The sequence below is a fragment of the Scardinius erythrophthalmus genome (genome assembly GCF_964197995.2).
Source record: "Scardinius erythrophthalmus genome assembly, chromosome: 8".
NCBI classification, from domain to species: Eukaryota; Metazoa; Chordata; class Actinopteri; order Cypriniformes; family Leuciscidae; genus Scardinius; species Scardinius erythrophthalmus.
The window spans coordinates 45,027,007-45,049,943 of record NC_138228.1 but is presented as its reverse complement, the minus strand read 5'-3'; the positions used below and the strand labels follow the sequence as shown (position 1 = coordinate 45,049,943).

The 22,937-nt window shown below is 39.1% G+C and overlaps 1 protein-coding gene across 5 annotated transcripts in view; it reads left to right on the top strand.

Moving 5' to 3' along the window:
- clmpb (CXADR like membrane protein b) overlaps positions 1 to 22,937 on the top strand; it is an 86,663-nt gene that overhangs the window by 6,623 nt on the left and 57,103 nt on the right. Inside the window, exon 1 of one of the 5 annotated variants that reach the window (XM_081372267.1) lies at positions 11,350 to 11,460. The exons of the other annotated variants lie outside the window; for them this stretch is intronic. The gene's annotated coding sequence lies outside the window, so the exon portion shown is untranslated. Of the gene's footprint in view, positions 1 to 11,349; positions 11,461 to 22,937 lie in introns of those variants that run through there. 5 annotated transcript variants of the gene reach the window in all.

The window sequence follows — 22,937 nt, the reverse complement described above, 5'->3', positions numbered from 1 at the left end:
TTGGGGTCGGAAAGATTTTTTAAATTTTGCATTCGTTTGATCAAAAACAGTAAAAACAGTAATATTGTGAAATATTATTACAGTTTGAAATTATATTTATATATTAAATTATATTTTAAAATGTAATTTATTCCTGTGATGCAAAGCTGAATTTTCTGCATCATTGCGTCAGTCTTCGGTGTCACATGACCCTTCAGAAATCATTCTAATGTGCTGATTTGCTGCTCTAGAAACATTCAATATTATTATCAATGTGGGAAACTGTGATATTTTTTTTTTCAGGATCCTTTGATGAATACAAAGTCAACAGAAGGAACTCGCTTTGAAATATAAATCTTTTTGTAACATTATAAATGTCTTGACTGTCACTTTTGGTCAATTTAATGCATCCTTGCTGAATAAAAGTTAATTTCTTTCAAGAAAAGGAATCTAAGTGACCCCAAACTTTTGAACATTAGTGTGATTATATATGCATATATAATTGTTTGGGACAGAACTATATGTGTTTGTCCAACCAATTGTCATATTCATACAAGGATATATTTGTTTCATCATTCCTGGCATTTCAAACCACCCTTACCTCAGCTGCTGTCTCATGTCTATAGACTACTGTATATGAAAATGTTAGCTGTATTTGTCTTAAATATAAAAATAAAACTCTTAACTATGAAGAAATTTTTTATGTTTGCAACAATGAACAACTATAACACACTCCTTGACGGAAAAAAAAATCAAAGGAACCCACAGTAAACACCAGGCCACGTTTGAGTCGTTCTCTAGCCTATAAATCTCAGACTCTTTTGACTCCCTTGGCTAAATTACTCCCAGATTACTTTGGAGCCGCTCAACAGGAACTGCCTATTTTCCTTTACGGCTAACCTTTGACAGATGTTCATGAATGGTCTGGTTTGACAATAATTCAATCCAGCTGCTTCGTTTTGTAGCAAAGCCCGGCTCGCTTACATAAGTCATTGGTCACGAGCGGCCCCCGCCCCTCACTCAGCCCTGATACACAGGTTTTGGACAGATTTCTAGAATTGCACGGCCCAACAGGATTTTGCTAATCGCCACCTCCATGCTTATTTGCAAGAGAAAGAATAGAGGATTGTGTGCATTATTTGATGCAGTAAATAACTATGAAAGTCAATGGTGCAAGGGCAGTTACTTTTTTCCTGATTCCTGGAAGTACTCTGTTTGTAGGGAGTGTAAACAGTTTGATGAGGGTCCTCAATGAGGAGCTGAGACTAGCGAAATGATAAACAATATAGCCAGAAGAACTGCCAATGAACCAAACAATGAATATTGGGGAGAGAAGGCGTGTAATATAGGCTACATATGCAATACTACATGTTTACTATATAATATACCCATGGGTATTCATGTAAATATACATTAATTATTAACTGAATTAATATAAATGATCATATGTGACCTTGGACCAAAACCAGTCACAAGGGTCTTTTTTTTTTTTTTTTTTTGAGATTTATACATCTATGAAAGTTGAATAAATAAGCTTTCCATTGATGTATGGTTTGTTAGAATATTATAATATTTGGCAGAGATACAACTTTTTGAAAATCTGGAATTTGAGGGTGCAAAAAAACCTAAACATTGAGAAAATTGCATTTAAAGTTGTCCATTTATGTTCGTGATTTTGCTGCATCCACTCAAAAAATATTTATATATACATATATATATATATATACACTCACCCAAAGGATTATTAGGAACACCTGTTCAATTTCTCATTAATGCAATTATCTAATCAACCAATCACATGGCAGTTGCTTCAATGCATTTAGGGGTGTGGTCCTGGTCAAGACAATCTCCTGAACTCCAAACTGAATGTCAGAATGGGAAAGAAAGGTGATTTAAGCAATTTTGAGCGTGGCATGGTTGTTGGTGCCAGACGGGCCGGTCTGAGTATTTCACAATCTGCTCAGTTACTGGGATTTTCACGCACAACCAGTTCTAGGGTTTACAAAGAATGGTGTGAAAAGGGAAAAACATCCAGTATGCGGCAGTTCTGTGGGCGAAAATGCCTTGTTGATGGTAGAGGTCAGAGGAGAATGGGCCGACTGATTCAAGCTGATAGAAGAGCAACTTTGACTGAAATAACCACTCATTACAACCGAGGTATGCAGCAAAGCATTTGTGAAGCCACAACACGCACAACCTTGAGGCGGATGGGCTACAACAGCAGAAGACCCCACCGGGTACCACTCATCTCCACTACAAATAGGAAAAAGAGGCTACAATTTGCACAAGCTCACCAAAATTGGACAGTTGATGACTGGAAAAATGTTGCCTGGTCTGATGAGTCTTGATTTCTGTTGAGACATTCAGATGGTAGAGTCAGAATTTGGCGTAGACAGAATGAGAACATGGATCCATCATGCCTTGTTACCACTGTGCAGGCTGGTGGTGGTGGTGTAATGGTGTGGGGGATGTTTTCTTGGCACACTTTAGGCCCCTTAGTGCCAATTGGGCATCGTTTAAATGCCACGGCCTACCTGAGCATTGTTTCTGACCATGTCCATCTCTTTATGACCACCATGTACCCATCCTCTGATGGCCACTTCCAGCAGGATAATGTCACAAAGCTCGAATCATTTCAAATTGGTTTCTTGAACATGACAATGAGTTCACTGTACTAAAATGGCCCCCACAGTCACCAGATCTCAACCCAATAGAGCATCTTTGGGATGTGGTGGAACGGGAGCTTCGTGCCCTGGATGTGCATCCCACAAATCTCCATCAACTGCAAGATGCTATCCTATCAATATGGGCCAACATTTCTAAAGAATGCTTTCAGCACCTAGTTGAATCAATGCCACGTAGAATTAAGGCAGTTCTGAAGGCGAAAGGGGGTCAAACACAGTATTAGTATGGTGTTCCTAATAATCCTTTAGGTGAGTGTATATTTATTTATGGTAGGACGTTTACAAAATATCTTGATGGAACATGATCTTTACTTGAAATCCTAATGATTTTTTGCATAAAAGAACAAATCGATAATTTTACCCATACAATGTATTGTTTGCTATTGCCACAAATATACCCGTGCGACATGTGAATGGTTTTGTGGTCCAGGGTCACATATTTGAAAGCGCTAAACAGTGACAAAAGTCTGTTGCGGTATTTAACATGACAATAAATGTTATATTATCTGTGTCTTTTATTTTATCTTATTTAACCATAATCACGATAGTTGGATTAAGTTTTGTGTCTTGTGCACTTTATACTCATGAACAGTCTCATACAAACTACACCTATAGACCTTATGTGCCAGAGAAACAAGCTCGCACACGTCTTTAGAATCTATCAGATCTATTTTCTTGGGTGAAACTAAAACAGGCAAAGTAAAATGCAAGTTACTCAATATCACACTCGCAGTCGAGTATCGCGTCCAGTTTATGTAAAGAAACAATGCTATCAGTGTGTACAGTTATTCCTTAGTGAATTCCCCCTGTTGTGTATTCTCTTTCTTAAAACATCCAGAAAGAGCAAATAAGAACAGTGTCTCAGCTTTTGCATCATGTTGATAGCAGTGATTTCATCATGGATGTACACTGACTGAACACTCCCCGCCTGAGCCAGAGGCTTTGCTTACTTCCTCTCGAGAAAGGAAACAGTACCTCAGTGAAACCATGCAGCATGGATGAGGCTGGCATGCTTGTCTATTCTGAGCTCAAGCAGCTTTTGATCTAGACTTTTTTTGGGGAGGGAGGGAATCAGGTATATTTCCATTTTCAGTGAGGAGCAGTGATCTGTCGGTTCAGAGAGACAAAAATATAAATAAATAACCCAATTGCTAAAAAGATTGCAAACGGCTCTGAAAAAAAATAAAGCATATCTTATCAAATTTTGAAGAGTGTACATGAGGATCATAGATATTAAAGTAAGTGTTTGCTCAGGAAAGAAGACCCAGGAGATAACCTGCTCTATTCTGAGAGATTCAGCTTTGTTGATCCGCCGAGGCGGTTTTGTTGGAGTTAGAGAAATGGGTTTGTCTGGTAAGTGAAGATAGAGACTAGAGCTGTGATGGCAAATGTTCTTGGGTGTTGTCACCAGTCACCAGATCACATATTATCACGAACATGATAGTTTTACCACAGTTTCTCAATTATTGAGTGATGATTTTCAGTCTTTAAATGAACCTCTTTGTATATTTTGCACCCTCTGTCCACCAGCGAGCTCAAATAAAACGTTGCAGAGTGTCCTGGCCGCTCTTTTCCATACAATGTAAATAAATGTCAATGTCAAGCTCCAAATATGACAAAAAACAACATGTCGTTATCTTACTCATAATCACAATGAACCAGAAGTTGCGACTGATTTCAGTTTTTTTATGTATTTTCTGAGTGGAAACTAGAGGGCGTGGCTTGTTTTTTTCCCACTGGGAATTGATTGGATCTCGAAAATTTGGCATTCTATTTTATTTCCAAGCTGTCAAACTGACGTCATCAAAGAAGGAAGGGGAATTACATTCTCAAATCTTCATCAAAGATTTTTGTGAACTTGCACAGATTAATTGTTCACCACAAGACTAGTATGCACTAACAAAGTTAATATGGTCAATTCTGATTTCATGCTGACTTTAATTAGATAAACCAGTATTTAAGTTAAAAAAAAATATTGCAAATCTTCCCCTCTTCTGTGTCTGTGTCTTTTGCACTTGTGTACATTTAAAAATGAGATTTCAATATGCATTGCACCAAGTTCTTTGTTCCTAATGACTAATTGACTTATTTTGATGTCAAAGTTGATGATGAGGTTTCTTTTAAAATACTGGTGGTGGATGGTGGCATTTTCAGGGTGTGTGGTTATCCTTTAGAATTGTGTATTCTTTTATTAAGCTTTTATTTTCTACTTTGATCTGATTTCATGCAGCAGTTGTTTCGCATTCGTAGGCATATTGTGTTTTTGCACTGATGCCCTGTACTAATTTACATTTCTCTTTGTTTCATCTGCTGCTTCCCACTGTGCTTTTATTTATTTTCTGATAAGATTGCATGCACCTGCATCAGTGGTGTCTGATGCAATGATGCAATGTCTTCCAAATGAGTTGTTCCTCTTTTTTTGTTGCATTGTTGCCACAAGTTTTTTGTATATCCATCCAAATCCACTGATAATTGCTATCCGAGAGCCGTGAAATCATAATATGACAGTCTAAAGAGGTTGCTTATGTTTTGATTGCTTAATGTTTTCATAGCCAATGCACAGAATGCCTCAAAGCAAGATATTCTATTACAGCAGGAAGGGATGCTTCATCGTTAGGCAGGAAAGCATCTTCTGTCTCCCACCAGGAATTCATTAGCATGAGACTCCTGCTTTGTTTCCATTGGTTTGACAGGCAGCTGTAATTGAATTGAATTGATTATAGATAGATAAATATCTTCTCCACTGCAGACGCATGTTTCTCCATGCGGAGCGCGGCCTTTAGACTCTTTTTTGCTTGTATCTTTTCTCTTTGTTCTGGGAAAGGCTGGAGACTGAATGTGAGGGGAAATGTTCCACGTCGCTCTATTTAGACACCTGCTGTTCCTTGCAATTTGAAACAGTCTATTAGCTCTGCTAGCAGGCCACTCCATTTGCTGTTTTGTTTGCTCTAGGGTCTCACTTCATTTCCATCGTTCTAGCCAAAATCTCCTCCACCTCACTTTTGCTCATCCTTGACCACATTGTTTCTATCTGGGTCCAGAGGTTTGCTCCGATCAACAGCCAATTCAGTCATGATCTGTTGAAAGGAAGCATTTCAGTCATTCCATGTCCAAACCATTCAAAATGAATTAGGAATTTATTATTTTATTATGTCATGTGATGAGAGTTTATTATTCTTTAAGTATTTTAAGAGTAATGCAGGTTGGGGGAGTAACTAAAGTAAGTCAGTAGTAAGTTAGTTTAAAACATTGCAAAAATATTAGCACTTCTAAGCATTCCTGCAGAAATGTAGGCTACTTCAAAAATCACATTGCAAAGTGGAAAAGGAATGTGTTTCATGGAATGACTCATTTGTTGTTGGTGGATACTTTGTTTTACCTCTGAAAGGTCATTAATTAGTGGAAGGGAACGGCACAAGCGAAATATGATTGCAACGATCAGTTATTGAACTGATTGATGAGATGCAGGCCAGGACTGAGGATTTCACAATGCTGTTTTCTAAACTTAGTTAAGCTGATGTTTTTACTTCCAAGATGATGACTGTTATATTCACAGTTCCCTTAATGGACCTTTATGAATTTAGAGACTGACATTATAAATGAGGCAGACTTTAATGTTATTTCATATAATCGCCAGTGTTCATACTTTCTGAGGTTTGATAATTAAATGAATGCAAACTGGATTTCATTCATATGTGTTTCTTTTAGACAAGTTCTTCATAATTTACTCATAAATGAGCCACAGATGTTTGGCTTATTTATCTCTGTCATTTTCCCTGGCAAAAGTCGTCGCTATTCCAGTTTAGTTTTAAAAAGGAATCTGTTTTATATGATTGGCTCTACTATTTTGAATCTGTTTGTTTTAACATGAGTTTCTGAATATGATCTTTTGCATTGTGTCCATCAAGTTCCAAACAGGAAACAATTAAATGAGATAAATTATATTTGTTTTGTAGTTATATTAATCTAAACTATTTTATTTTTCACTAATATAAGAGTACTCAAAATATAATATACAGTTTTGGCCATAAACCAAATACAGTAGTGGCCAAAAGGAAAATGGACATCTTCTCCCTTTATTCAACTATTATTGAAAATGTGTCAGAGATTAAAGTGATACTTCACCTCTGGAAAGATGAATGTGTATTTAAAATAGGTCATTTATGTAGAAGAAATGTGAAGAATTTTTTTTAATTTTGTGCTTTCTAGACTGAGAAAAGCCAGAAAATGTATTTTTGGCTTATGTGGATGAAAGACAACAACTCCCAGAATGCACTTACTTCGCTGCCCTACGAGGCCACGCCTAACGGGAAGAGAGCGCAGTTGAAAACAACAAGGTTAGGTTACCAGTGAGTCTCCGTGACGAGTCTGCCTGGGATTTCGAGATCGCCCAAAATGTCCGGGATTCGGCTTTTGCGTTCTATAGTCGCCATTCATCATGTTGCTGTGGCGAGCAGGACGAGGCTGAGGGGTGCGGGAGAACGGCGCAAGGCCGGTGGCGTCATTACTGAGACGCGCCGGTCTCGTATCTCTCACGGAGGAGCGGGAATTTTCTTAGCAATGTTAAAACGCACATCAACCGATCACTTGTTTAGCGTTCATGTAAACACTACATTCAGATTCACCAATCGGAATGAGTTCAGTTAGATTGAAACAAGAGGTGTGCATGTAAACAATGAATAGCGACCGCAGAAAGCAAAAGCCGAATCCCGGACATTTTGAACGATCTCGCCCGCCGGACAAGTCCGGGAAAAGGAGGATGGTAACCCCTACTTACTCAGCTTTCTCCTACTACTCAGCTTTCTTCACAGAACAAGAGCCTGCAAGCTTAGCTTCAAAAGAAAGACAGCTGACTGTGTGTACATTCTGTGAGTGAGATCCCTCCCTCTATGGGCGGGCTGAACACATGCGGGACAGCCCCTACTACTGGCTGTAGTCTTTAGCCTCTGGCCAGAAAATCCTCCGATGACGCAAAATGACGATTTTTGCGTCATCGGAGGATTATTTCCAGACAAAAAAATACATAAATCTCTCCTCTCAGGGGGATATGAGGGTGGAAAGCACGGTAATTTGAAAATACTACAGGTTTTCTACTAATACAAAGCTTAATGCTAAATCCTGAAGTATCCCTTTAAGCATGTTGCAAAGTTGTGCTTGGTGTCAATTGTGTTATTTGTGATAACGCAATGAAACATGGCAAATTGTGCTGACATGATGTTTGGCCAGGCTGTCACACAAAGAAGTAATGAACACAAGTAAAAATCTGTAGCTGTAGCTTGCATTTTTTGGCCAATTTTAGTGTTCTGTTATTCCCTCATATTTAAATTATATAAAAAAAAAATACAAAATATTTTGATGGATGGTCACTTTTTTGTTCCTCCAAGTTAAATGGATTTTATTTGGAGAAATCTGGAGAGCTCCTAAATGGTACTTGTACAAGGAAGTAATAGGCTTGGGTGATGAATGGCTTAATTATCAGGCCTCAATGTCAGACATTTCGTTCTTCATACTAGAGCAAAAACATTGCATAAAGGAGTATCGCTGATCAATCGCAAGCCTGTCTGCAATTAACTCCCTAATGCGCCTGATTACACCGACTCCAGCGCGCCCGTTTAACTAAGTGCCTCAACCTTTTAAACGGCCAGCCGCTGCACACACTCACTGTTTGCACTCTAGATTAAGCCCCTTGTCCAGGAGCTTTCACCTTGAAAAAACGGTTTTGTGCACGACTCTGCTGTAAAAAGCACCCACCTTCCTTCTTTATTCTTCGACAATGGTTTCAGAACAGATGGCGTACCCACCCTCATTTTTTTTACGAGTCGTTAGACTTGACTTGTTGATGAAATGGAGACCTTCCGCTACCCAGCTAATGCAGAAGTGTATCTTTACAGTTTAATATATCTTCCGTGTCCTTGCACACCAGGTTCAGGAAGTGTTATATAGGACCCAGCACCTCTGTATATTACACAGCATCTGATGGAGGTGATGTCGGGAGGACTTCGCTATTAGTGTCTAAAACACAGCAGATTTACTTAGAGATGCAGCCAAAGCCTTTGGCTGTTACTCTGTTTGGTTGAAACATGCACACTCCCACATTGAGACCTTGAGACTGGGTCTGCGTATGGCATAACAAGCTTACCGCACCTCAGGGATCAAACATTAAAGCCGTCCTCTTCCTGAATCCCAGCCTGCAGCCATATTCCTCTGTACATGCTTAATTGTTTAGTCATTTTCGCCTCCCTTGCGTCTCTTTACAGCTGATTATTTATGATTTTCATGTAGGAACACTGTCTCCTTAAAAGTAGAAAACAGTAAATGTTCAGAGGGAGCTATGCTTGGAACGGATGGAAAATAAGCAGTGCAGTTTTGCGTGTCAGAAATTCTAAAAATGCATAAATGTATTTGCACACAGTGGGTCTCGTTCACTATTAATTGCACACAAGGGTTCTTATGTGAGCAGAAGATATTCTCTTGGAACAGGTGCGTACGCACATTGAATCTTGGCCTTCTTTTAATATTGATGAATCCAGATTATTCTAAATGCCGGTATGTGCGATAATCTCCATATAAAGGCTTTCCACACAAACTCTCCTGTTCAGCCATTTGTCACTCTCTGCAAACATTTCCTTACACTGTCTAAAGTTGTACTCTCGCCTAGACTACACATAAATAACTGCATTTTTTTTGGTGAAACTTTTCCCAGATCCAGATGTGCTTTGCTAAAATGTTATATTAAATGTAAAATTATATATATACACTCCTAGGCAAAAAATAAATAAAAAATGGACCAAGCTGAAAATGGCTAAACACTAAGCTTTTAATTGCCACAAATTACTGGTCAGGTAATTGGCAGCAATTCAAATGAACTACTTGAAAATCCATTGCTGTCTCAGAAAAACATCAAAAATAGACTGAAGTTTTGGGCTGAATATGGGAAGTTTGACTCAGAGTGGTTCAGCAGAGTTGTGTGGAAACACGAATTGCATGGTGATACTCCAGAGCGGTGTCTTCGAAAATCTGGAGAGAAATATAATAATAAATGCCTCTCTACCGCAGTAAAGCATGGATGAAGAGGTGTCATTGCGTGAGGAGCCTTTTTAGCTGCTGGTATTGGAGTCGTCACTGTGAGAAGTCATTCAATGCTTTGGAATACAGCAGAATATTGCAGAATGGCTTGTTACCCACAATTGAAAAGTTATCTAAATATGAATAGTGCTATTTTTCAACAAGACAATGCTCCAGTCCAAACTGCAAATACAACCGAGAAGTGACTTGAGATCAAGTCCATCAGGCTCATATTTTGGTTGGTCGGATATAGGATGTAGAGTATTCTGATTTGGCTTGATTTGTTAGCCTTGGTCCAAAGAGACTTGGTGGGGTGGAAAATGGCTATGTTTGCAAAATGAGGCTTTCAGAATAATTAAAACCCGAGCGAGGACTGCAGCAGACCTTAAACAATGCTTTACAGCTTCAGTAAACAGTCTTATTGACTGACTTTTTGATATATTGCAACATATGGAGCATCAGTGCCAACTTTATTATTTTCAGCTCCTCGGGAGTCCATACATATGTTAACTCATAGTTTCCCTGGTCTTTGTTTGCTCTTAGGATCTTGCCTCTTGCCTTGATTATTCAAAACCAACACACTGTGATGTGAAAGGGCATGTGATCTCTTAGTCGGTTAACCTTTCCTCTTGGATGCTCTTTTGACATTGAGCAATGTGGTGGATACAGCTCTTCACCAGGCTCTGTGCTAATGAGGCAATTAAATCCCTGGTGTCGTGGTGCAGAGGGCTGGGAATGAGGGAGGAAAGGGAGTGTGCTGTCTCAGCAAAGACCAGCCCAGAGCGACGCTAAATTCCCTCTGAATGCAGAAGCGGAGCTCTGCTGGGTGCTACACGGTCCCGTCACATGTCAACGTAGAGTACTTGAATTGAATCGTGCTAAAAATTCAAATCTGTCTAATGGTTTGCCGTTTTCCTTTTTCTTCTGAAATTTCCAGGCTTATTGCAAAGAGATCTGATTGTTAGTCTGAGAAAAAGCCCTGGTTAGCATGCAAATGATAATATGATGGCTTATAAACTTCAAATCTCAGACCTGCTAGAAGATAAAGCAGGTTAGAAAACATAGGAAAAGGGATGCCATTTTCTTGGGATGACTTTTTCCAGTAAGCAACCACCCAGAACACCATAGAAACCACATTTAAATACAATCAGAGCACTGTGACAACTACCAAAAGGGCCAAGCTCCACTCACAATCTAATTTAGAAAATGTAGTTGACCAATATTAGCTCACACAAGTAAATTAAGATTTTCAACAGCAAACAAGATTGGCACAATTTGGTTGGTGCCGCTTTGCATGTTTTTTGCTGATTGACTAAGGTAGTTGCTAGTTAAGGGTGAAGTACAGTATATAAGTGTGTTTACACCACTCGCGTAGCTACGGGTGGGCCTGGGTGGGCCTGGGCCCACCCACCTGTCAGTCAGGCCCATCTAGTCACTCAGTGGCCTCACAAGGTAGCCTAGGAAATTATGTTGCGATTATAACAATTTTGACCTATAAAAATAAATCTTAATGTTTCTTGATTCTTGTTTGGTTGTCATGGTGATGACGAAATGCCCGCGTAGCGCGCAGACTCGGATGATTGCGAACAGCCCATCCCCCCTTCACAACGACGAGCACATTTCACAGAGGGACACTGAAGTTTAGCTAAGGAACGTTATGTTAAACTAAAATGAAACAGAGCAACAAGTTTGTGTCAAAAAGACCACGGCCACCAGCCACCACAGGAGGAAGGTAATGCAGATGTTCAGGAGAATTGACTGAATCGTTGGACTATAACGAAATCATTGCAGTGTTCAACTCTTAAGGGGGTCGCACACTGGACGCGCAGCGCCGCGTCTAGGACAACTCTCACCTGAAAATCCGATAATGTCAGCAAATTTAATTCAAGCAGCTGATTTCTGTACATGAATATAAAACTAAACGTATATTGCAGCCCAGGGTGAAGTCAGATTTAATATAAAACTATGTAAATAGCGCTCTGTGACGCGGCAAGATTTTGAACAAGGTCCTGAGCCGTTGCTGGGCGCAGCGGACAGACGCCGCCGGTGTGTGTACACTCAGAGAATAATGTGTTCGAATTTAAAACTGTGTGCGACCCCCAGCCCCGTCGTCTCCTGTTATAAGCTAGTCATCAAAAGTAAGCCAATCTACGTTTATGTAGTTGCCTAGTCAATGTTGTTTATATAACGTGGTTTATGTGGCCGCTGAGCCAGACTATGACCAAGCATTGTTTTTGGTTTTTACACACTGTCCACTACTGTCCTGCTGCTGATTTGATGATGTTGTTTCGCATCTGTCAGATGCGCGTGTGTGTGTGGTGTGGCCTGGCCGCGCGCAGTGGAAATGCTGTTCTTATCGTTCTGTTCTTTATTAACACTGCTTATGATGACTTACATGCTTGTGCTCTGATTAAACTGTGGTGTATTCAAGCAGGTGTAGTTGTGTTGGCCTATTTTGATAACAGATGCATTTTAGGCTGTGCCCACCTGATTTTCTCTGGGCCCACCCACATTGTGATTCCTGGCTACGCTACTGGTTTACACGATACCGTTTTTAACTGAAAACCGAAAACTTTGTATGCGTTTCGGCCGTTCATTTACATGACAATGGCGTTTTGGGGGCCTGAAAACCCAAGCTTTTGAAAAAGGGTTTTGAAGTGCAAGTTTTCGAAAATGATGCCTTTACCGTCTCCATGTAAACAACAAAAACGTGAATTTGTAAAAATGGGGACATCATGCGCATGCGTATTACATGTTCACACATGCGTATTACGTGTTCATAGGGTGTTAGTTGACAAAGTGACATTGCCAACTACTGGCCTTGCATGCATAATACAGCCTTTTTAGTCATTTTCACAGATCCATGTGAACGGGGATCGTTTTGACAACATTGTCGTCTGTTTTTAGTACATTGTTGTCGTGGAAACATACCCTAAGATCTATGTTAAAATAGATTCAGTCTCTTTTCAGCTCAACCAATGCAAGCATTTGGGGCGTGGCTACTGTAGCAGGCGGAGCCAGGGAGTGTTTAGCCACTGTGGGACCATGGCTGATGCGTTACATGGGAAAAGACAATTCAGTTTCAGTTACAGAAGTGCAAGCCAAAATTTGCTGCATTTAGAACTTCAAAGAAGTCATGAACATGTAGAAAATTAGCCTACGTTTAAGTGTTTGTGAGGTTTGACTTTGGGGAGCAAACTCCCATGCACTTTTGATTTTGGCGCCACCCTGAGAGATCGTGGATGGGATTTGTGGGAATAAAAAAAAATAATAGGTTCGATTGTCAAGTCAAGTCACCTTTATTTATAATGTGATTTATACAAAACAGATTTTTTCAAAGCAGCTTTACAGTAATAAACAGGAAAATAATAATCCATCCTGCAGACTTCATCAAATATTGAATTAGACAAATTCGATTTCTGCCGTAAAGCAGCTCTACAGTAGACAATAGTGTCATTTTTTCAGCTCAAGTCAGTGTTGATTCAGTTCGGTTCAATAATGTGTAAATTCATCAATTATGACACGAGTTTAATTCAGATATAAAGCAGCTTAACAGAAGATTATAGTGTTGTTATGCAGCTCAGCCAGGGCACTGTTGATCTGTAGTTTTAACAAAAGACCTGGATCTGTCAAAAGTCACCGGGTGATGCAAAATGAAGCCTTTTATGTCACCCAGTGAACTTTTGCTGGCAAATAAACAGGGATATCTGAGTGCAGGTAACACATCATTGACATCATTTACATACGACCAACAATACAAAGCTGGTTGAAAATTAGCAAACTCATCCTTTAGGCTAGATATGAAACTTAGTGGACTCTAGCATCCAAAACATTGCTGGTAAATAGCTATGCTAGTATTTTTGGTAGACTAACTGGTGACAACTTGCTTAGTAATGTTTTTGTTTAACAATTCCCATAGGCGCTGAGCATCACAGTTGGTGTTTGTCTGCCGAAGCCAGTTCAGCACAGCATCTCCTCTGCCTGATTGCTGTCCTTGGGTCTGTGTGTATTCTGCTATTTGGGAGCGTTTGACCCAGGCAAACACAGCCGAAACATCTAGGAAGTGGTCACTGAGCCTTCCGCTCCTCGAGGAAAGTGTTTACCTTTCCCGCTACCTACATGACTTATTCATAGCACAGTGCGAGCCGCTACACTTCAGAAAGAAAGCGTATGCCCATGTAAAGCGCAGCGTCTGCACCTCAGTGGGTAGGGGAAGCAATTTTTTTTGAATTTCATCTTTTGTTACTCACCTCATTCTGACCTCTACAGCACTTTAGCTCCTGGACAGAAGTATTGCAGGGCAGTTTCTCTCCCATCTGGCCTAATATTATTCATAGTTTGATTCTGATTGTTTACGCTGCGTCGCAAGTTGAGAATTGTGGAAATAAAGTGCCTCCTTTTGTGCAATTTAATTAGAGTGACAACAATTAACTGCTAGCAGTGCGGTTCACTTTAGTGTTACGCCATGACGGGGTTCGTATTAGGGCACCAGGCTAATGTGTTTAAAGCAGACACAATTAAAACGAACGCGCCGACTGATAACGACAGGCTTACAGCTACTCTGAAGGAATTACAGAGTATAGCTGTCTGTCTTATAATGTGCAGCTTATCCGACAGATTTGCTGGCAGAAATGAATGGCTGGTGTGGCGTATGTTTAGGCAGAGTGTAAGAAAGGCAACGTCTCGTGCTGAGTGATGCAGAGCACGACTCATTATCGCCATACAGGTGGGGTCTGGACAGTACGCCGCGGGAGAACCTGTCAAGAAACGACAGAATTGTTGTCTGTCTCGCATGTCAGACTGTGTTGTGATATAGCGTCTCTGCAGACAGTCTCTAGTGGGCAAATTACTTGATATACAATTTTGAACATTTTTATTCAGATTATGTCAGCATAATCTTTCATTATTCTTTATTAGGAATAAAATATTTTATTGAAACTACTTCACTGCATAACATTTGAAAGAGTTTTGTTTCTGCAAAAGTTTCCACAAAGTCATATGGTGCAACCATTATACATCAGATAATTTAACATTATGTGACAAGGTAAGGTTAGTTCTGGTTGTAAAACAACATGTTGTGAAATTATATTTATGAATTAATAATTCATTATTTAACTTGAAAAATATAAATTAAACAAACATTTTTGAAAATAATTAGATAAGATGTGAACACTCGCGTGTATTTAAGGTGTGGGGAAAATGTTGATGTTTTTTACTTGATGGGTGCTCCAAATTGAATCTTTTATTAAAAAGGGTATAAATGTTTTTTTAAAGCCACACAAAACCAAAATAAATACAAAGAGTACATTTCTACAGTGGAAAAATGTCCATCTAATTCAACGTAAATATTTAAGGATAATCAATAGGGATCGTCTCGAGCCGATCTCAAGGATCGGTATCTGGGCCACTTACGCATTTTTTAACTGATCCGTATCGGCTATCCTAAGCCCTATCCTTTATTTTACGTCAGCTGTCATGCTGGTGTCGTGAAGTAGGTGGCGGTATGCACTTTCAAGTAGGTTTGCCAACAGCCATTAAAGGTAAAAGAAGAAGAGTCAGGACCAATGAAGTCTGTTGTAGCGCGTCACACACATTCCAGCTTCCGTGTTCAGCATATTTGATATGCACTGTTGAAACGAATCATTCGAAATCTGCCGTCAGACTATCTGAGATGTACTTGCCATAATGCTTTGCTAAGGGTTGCGTCTAGCTTTTGACTTGACCGAAAGACTGGCATTCTGACACCGCAAGCTTCATGCTGTCTAACCTTAAATCCAGTTGTTATATTATTATTATTCTGATTATTGTATATATAAAATGCAAGCTTATATCAGTAGTCCCATATTCATAATTGTGACCATTGTTATATTGGAATTACTCCATAGTGATAGATGCTCCTTTTTACATTTGAGCTCCTGAGAAAATCTCTGCACATCCCTGTATACATTGGATACATTTTAATAACTTAAATGTGCTTAAAGTGTGCACCAAGCACTAGGAAATACCGTATCGGAAAGTAAAAAAAGTATCAGATCAGGACTCAGTATCGGCAGATATTCAATATTCGATGACTCGAATTGGATCAGGGGAACAAAAAACTTGATCGAGACATCCCTAATAATCAAATTTGCTGCAAATTGTATAAGTTAAAATACAGTGTAAGATCTTAGAACACTTGCTATTGAGACATTTCTTTATCAAGAGCACTCTTATTTTTCAGTGACACACTTATGTCTCAGTGTGCGCCTGTTTCGGGGTCAATAAGAAAACATTTCCTTTAATTGAAGCTGCTTTGCTCTGAAAGAACTGTGTAATTAGCTTTTGTCTGTTTCCTCAGACCCATGCTAGGCAACGAACTCATCCTTGGTTGCCTTTAGCATCTCATGTATGGTGCGTATTGATCTTTGGATCATGTGACCTGAATCAATACCCAGAAATCACTGCCCTGTATTCAGTGACAGAGAGAGGACGGAAAGGCGGTCTGGCTTCTAAAGGTCAGCTTTAGGGCGCAAGGACGGGTCCTTGAAAGTGCTCTGGTTTGCAGCGGCTGAGCACATCAATTCTATCATGGCAAGAGGAAGGTCATCCTTCCAGCACGGATGTATTTATGGCCCTGTAGGGCATTCGGGGAAGTTATTCCCTCTAGAGTTTCACAGAAACATCCGACGCCATGCCAAGGTTCTGGTTTGTAGCGTGGCTGTGTTGGCCTGTTTCATTACAAACGACTTGAATTGAAGTTGAAGTGCCTTGGAGAGTTAGATGTACTGTATGTCTGGCTTTAACAGTGTAAGACATTACTTGCTCTTTGGGTATGTCAAGACCTGACTTTGGAGTCTCGGCTGTAATAAATGATTGACGTGTGCTTATTAGCAAGATCTAACAATCAACTGGAAGATGGATCGACAACATGGCACCTTTTTAGCTGGAGCATCAGTTACAGGCACATTGAGGCATGAAGGGGAAGGGAATATTGACCAGCTGGTTACCGCTCTACACTTGTGCCTGGAAGCATTGAATTCATTCTAACAACAGCATCCTCACGGTTGTAGGGAAGTAACATCGCTAACGTGTCCTTTTGAAGTCAAAGCGAAGGAAAATGAAACACATTTAATGTCATTCCAATGCATTTTCTGTTCTGTATAATTTACATTACAAGCTATCAGAATTTCATCTTACTTTTTGGTCATATAAATAACAACAACTGCACCAAATTGCATATTTTTGTTCAGTTTGGGCTTCTGAATAAAATTGAGGGGTATTAATTAGAGGTCGACCGATAGTGGATTTTACCGATAACGATAGCTAGGTTGGGCCATACTTGCCGATAACCGATTAATCAACCGATAGTTTTTCAAACTGATACTGGATAAAAACAAACATAACACTCCAAGTAAAACAGTGCTGAACTTTATTATAAACCTAATAAAACTGTATTGAACCATGAAAACATGCTAAATGAAATAAATATATAATATGAATAAATATTGAAGTCAATAAAAGACATTCATTCAAACTGAAACAAAAAAGTAATACTCTAAATAACAAATAAAACCAGTTACATTCAAAATATAACTGTTGTTTAACTGTTCTTTTTCAAGCCAACTTAATGAATAAAAAAGTAACAAAATTTGATCAGTATAATATTTGAGCAATACAATTGCACCTTGATCATTCATGTTAGTTTGATAGTGCATTAACTATGGTTAACAAATACATTTTTGTCAGTGTTTTAACCGCTTGAGATACTACTAAAAACCTTAATTTAAAAATGTATTAGTACATGTTAATTAACAAATAATGAACAATCCTTACACAGACGTTATTAACCTTAGTTAATGTTAGGCTACATATGGAATTTTACTGTAAGTGTTATAATTTCATATAAACCCAAACAGTCATGCTTAAATATCTACAAGAGCATTGAAATGACATAAATATTAAATGTATAGTCTCACACTTTTGCTTGTATTTTATAAACACTTGATGATTATCTAATCAAAATAACAAAATATGTATTAAAGTGATGATGAAAAAATAACTGAAATCGAATGCTTTTCTGATTTGTTTGTTTCTGTCGGCTGTATGAACCTATCAGTTTCAGTTTGATATCTTACGTCTCTAGCTTTAAATATGCAACTTCTCTGCATATTCAATGCATAACAGTGACCAGCTGGATATAAACTAATGCAAATAGAGGTAACAATTGGGACATTAAACATTCGGGTCGGACTTAACGTTACGTTTATTTTTGTCAGTGTTTTAACCGCTTGAGGTACTACTAATGTTAGCGTCCTCTCAGCCTTGAAGGCAAACAAACATACTGTTGTGCTATTCTTTCTCTACTAATGCAGCATTTAGTCAACAAATGAATCACTTTATAATGATATGACAAAATGTACTGTATATAGGCTACCTTTTAGCTGTCGGTGCTTTAAACGTGCGTCTGATGTCAGAGCTCTCCACGCAGCGTGTGCTGCGCGTGTAGAATCACGTGTCGAAATAAACAACACGAGGCATCAGCGATAGTTTTTATTACACCTCTAGAAGCTGCTCTTGTACTGCATGATGCCAGCAGACCCTTCTCAGCTCTCCCTTACTGTGTAATGAATGACAGCGCGAGCTTCTCAGCCGCTCTCCAGCAGCAGACGCAACCAGGAAAAACTATCGGTATGTATTTTTTGTGATAACGATAGTTCCACCAATCAACTATCGGTGCCGATTAATCGGCAAAACCGATGAATCGGTCGACCTCTAGTATTAATCATCCTAGAGTATGAGCTCCATATTCTCACTATCATACTATAACACCGTGTCCTAACCAGACTCGATGCCGTGATATGCGATAAAAGGTATCTTTTCCATTTTAATCCAGAGTTTTTGTCCTAACCAGCCGCGATGGCGATGTGCGACGTTGAGGCTGGAACAACAACACACAAAATATGACAATGATAATCAGTACTGGCGCAGTAATGTGAGTTTGAGTATAATTTTGGATATTTGAATATCAACAATGGATAATTCACCTCAGATCTTGAAAATAAATGAAAGGAAACAAGAACGTTCAAACTGCTTGTCGCTGGGATCTTACCGCATTGCTTCTGGTTAGGACACGGTGTGAGTGCCATGAAAAAACACACATTTGCAAACATTTTCTTTTATATTTTGTCTGTATATTTTATATATATATATATATATATATTTTTTTTTTATTTTTATTTTTTTATGACTATTATTTCATATGTAAGACTTGAAATGGTTAACTCGAATGTCTTTTCTTCAGTGCCACTGAACCTCACCTTGTATATTATTCCCTGGCATTTTATTCTATATTTAATCACTTCCCACTATTGATTCAGAAGGATATTCCTGCAGCATAGAGAAAAGCATTTAACCCATCGTGTCCGGCAGGCAGACATTTTGATTTAGCAATCGACGCATTATCGTGTGAACTCATTAGCATGCATTGACCACATGGCGAGCACATTGGGTTTTCAAAGCCTGTATTCATTTTTCCCTCTCTTTCTCATTTTTGAACTAGTTTCTGCTTATCACAGGTGCTTTTGGAGGTTGTTCATGGATTGAGCAGCAAATCATTACCTTCCTGTGAATTGATTGGTAGAAAGACCTCATCATGAGGAGTCCCATGTGTGCATGTGTGTTGTGGCAGGAAGGACACAGTTAAATTAAGGGATTGCTGTAGTTTGCCCTTTACAGGCTCCCGTGCTCAATGACTGCAGGGTTTCGGGTCTGACCTGATCCCCCTGTGTACTTAACACATCATGCCGTGGCGAATACCTGTCATTTCAAGGGTGCCACTCTTCAAAATATCCACATTAACACTCCTGTGACCCTCACAAACACACACACACTATTCTATCACACTCCTCACTCCATCAATCTGAAGGGACAGCCCTGATTCACTCTCTGAATTGGTATTGTTCCCTTTGACTTACACCTGTGTGAGGAAACGTTTCCATCATCCCACTTTTGTGATCTGGAACATGCGGCCGCCTCTCTTTCACTCCCGCTGTGTGTGATACGTGCTGCTGCAGGGGGCTGAGCAATGAAAATGATGATGATGGATCCTCATAATCGCCCAGACGTGGAGGAAAACAGGTAACACAGAGTCAAGGCTGTGTGCAGTTAGACGTGGACGTGATTACGCACACACACACACACACACACACACACTGTAATTCTGATAATTTGATCAGAAAAAATTGTCGGTACAAAGAAAATGACTTTGTGAAAAGTTTTGTGCGTTTGTGTATGAAAAGATCTGTACAATGTTTCAGATTAGGGAAGGGCAATATAGCTAAATATCTAATGTATTTGCTCTTTATTGTCCTCGAAGGGAAATTTGTTATAGACGGCAGTATACATAAATGTACAGCAACACAACACACTGTAACACACAGTACAATAAGTCATTTAAAAACAAGATTGATACAGGATTAAAAGTAGTCTTATATCTATTTGATCTCCGATATGACTGAAAGGGGGGCTATCAGTCTTGGATTTTCTTCTGGGAGCGAACATCTCACAATATTCCTCATTTAAATAATTCCCGCCCAAGGCATACACAGAAAAGTGGGCGGGGCCTTGTTGAGCTGCGTCATTAGTGTGTTGAAACTGTCGGTTATGGTAAGGGTTGTGACATTTCTGAAACACCCTCAAAGCGGCTGACCGATCACAACACACTGGTCCAGACAACCAATCAGAGCACATTGTGGTTTTCAGAAGAAGGAGCTTCATAGAGACAGGAACTAAACAGAGTGTCACTGACTGGGAAGAGGGGGAAGCTGCAACAATGTCAAATATGGAAAAAATAATGTGTTTTTTGAACATTCGTGCATGGAAACCTATACTAGTAGAGCCAGTACTTTGTAAAAGGACATAATAGGCCCCTTTTTAATAAGCCTTAAAGAAACTAATCATTGCAATATTAAATATGTTGCTTACATTTATATCAAATTACTGTGAAAATATCCTAAGTATATCATATATTGCCCAGCTTTAGTTCTTGTGTGTTTGTAAATATGTGATTGCAGGCAGTGTGGTAACCTTGGGATGTCACGTTCCCCACAACCAATGTGTGAATCAGCAAGACCCAGTCACTGGAGAGAAGCGTGTGTGTGTGTGTGTGTGTGTGTGTGTGTGTGTGTGTGTGTGTGTGTGTGCACGTACAGGTGCATGATATGAAATTCACTCCTCCTGTCTCAGATGGGATGGGTGGGCCAAGGTCAGTGCTAGTTTCTGAATGCTCAATGCCCTTTCCTCTTCACACCGTCCAGAGGAGACACACTGTAGGGGATGGAGACAGAAAATGAGGCAAAGGAATGAAATATAAACAGATCTATCTATCTATCTATCTATCTATCTATCTATCTATCTATCTATCTATCTATCTATCTATCTATCTATCTATCTATCTATCTATCTATCTATCATGAAGTCCTTCTTATACCCCCTTTATCTCTTTCTTTCTGACCTCTCTGTCTCATCAACCCTAAAATTTTCCATGTAAGCAGTAAAACAGCTTATTGGTCATAGATGCGTCGTTAAAATCCTGGCCTTCACCGATTTTATTACTTCTGCTCAGAATTCAACCTCAAGTCAAGTATTCACTCCCTGGTTTAACCACACATGCACATTTATTCATTTTCTCTCACCCACCCTCTTGCTACTCAAAAGATCTGAATTGATCTGGATTCAATTGCACAGTTGTGTTTAGTTCGCCAGGGGAGTAACTTCAGAAGACTTCCTTCCTGCCGATGAATCAATACTAGAGAGCTTCGCCAAGGTTCGAGAAGCTATGAATTTCCCAGGCTTTCCCCTGATCCGCACATACGTCTGAACGCTAATGCAGCTGACTTTTTTGTACATGTTGAAACAGCTTCAAGAATAAATAATGCACACATTTTTCTTCGGTGAGTTCTCCTTTCCAGACGTAAGAGGCTCCATGTTTCAGTCATGTGTAACAAAGGGGTGAATAGCACATGCCATTGGCTTATCGAGAAACACAGTAATCTTTTTTATGGGGTGGCATATGTCACTTCATTCGATAATCCACAATGCACTTAAAGTATAGAGGTCATGATACGGGCTGGAGGATCAGTGTTTTAATCCACCCGCTCTGTCAGTCATCTTTCCCCACCGAAAAAAAATCACTAGTATAGAAATGTAAGGAAAAAATGCCCATCTCAGGAACACCAGCATGTTTTGTATCAATGTTCTACACCAGCGGTTCCAAAACTTTTTTTTTTTTTTTATGTCAGCCAAACCCCTTAGAAGTAGATTTTTAAGTTAATATTTCAATAATTTAAAGGCACATTTGCATATTCACAGTTCTCTGATGTTGGATAATAGTCAAATGACATGCAGGAAAATAGATCAAATATTTTGGCATTAAAAAACTACTGTCAGGATTTACTAAAGACTCAGTAAGACAGTGAGAAATTAGCGATGAAAAGGCGAGGACATGGTTATTTTTGCGGCTGATCTATTGCATACGCATTTGTTGGAATTTCCCTTTCAGACGCAAAATGTATGGGAGAAGAGGATTTAAATGAATCACGCAACGTGACTTATAGGTTTGCAATAGTCTACTGGTATTTTCGCCATTATTTAATGGCCAAAAAAGCATGTCTTAAGCTACTTTGCGCCAGTGTTGTTGTAGATCACTCGCACCTGATTATCATTGGCTCTGCTTGTTTGTGACTATATGGGCTTATCTTGATTGACTGCTTTGGTCATTATATGGAAATGATCCGGCCGCGTCTGTGTTCTTTAATTTGCGCATCATCAGTAGATCAAGCACAGAACTTTCCACTCGCACTTTTATGGGATTGCGCACTCATTTTTTTGCCCTGTTTAGTAAATCTGGCCCTTAATCTTTTTTTTTTTTTTTTTTTTTCAGTAAATGTTTCATTTTGTTTGGGCGACACAACTTAGCACTAAACAATATTTATCAATTATTTTGTCATATATGGCGATTTTAACAAAAACATGACATCCTCTCATAAGAAAACGTCTTATATTGCTGCTGCTGAAACCAACCAAGACCTCTTTTAGGGTCTGTATTATTATTATTATTATAATTATTATTATTAGTTTTAACTCTAATTATAAAAATGAAGACAAAAATATACTAATGTTGTAAATTACAGATGTACTGTAAAGAAAATAATATTTGAAGTCAACATGAAA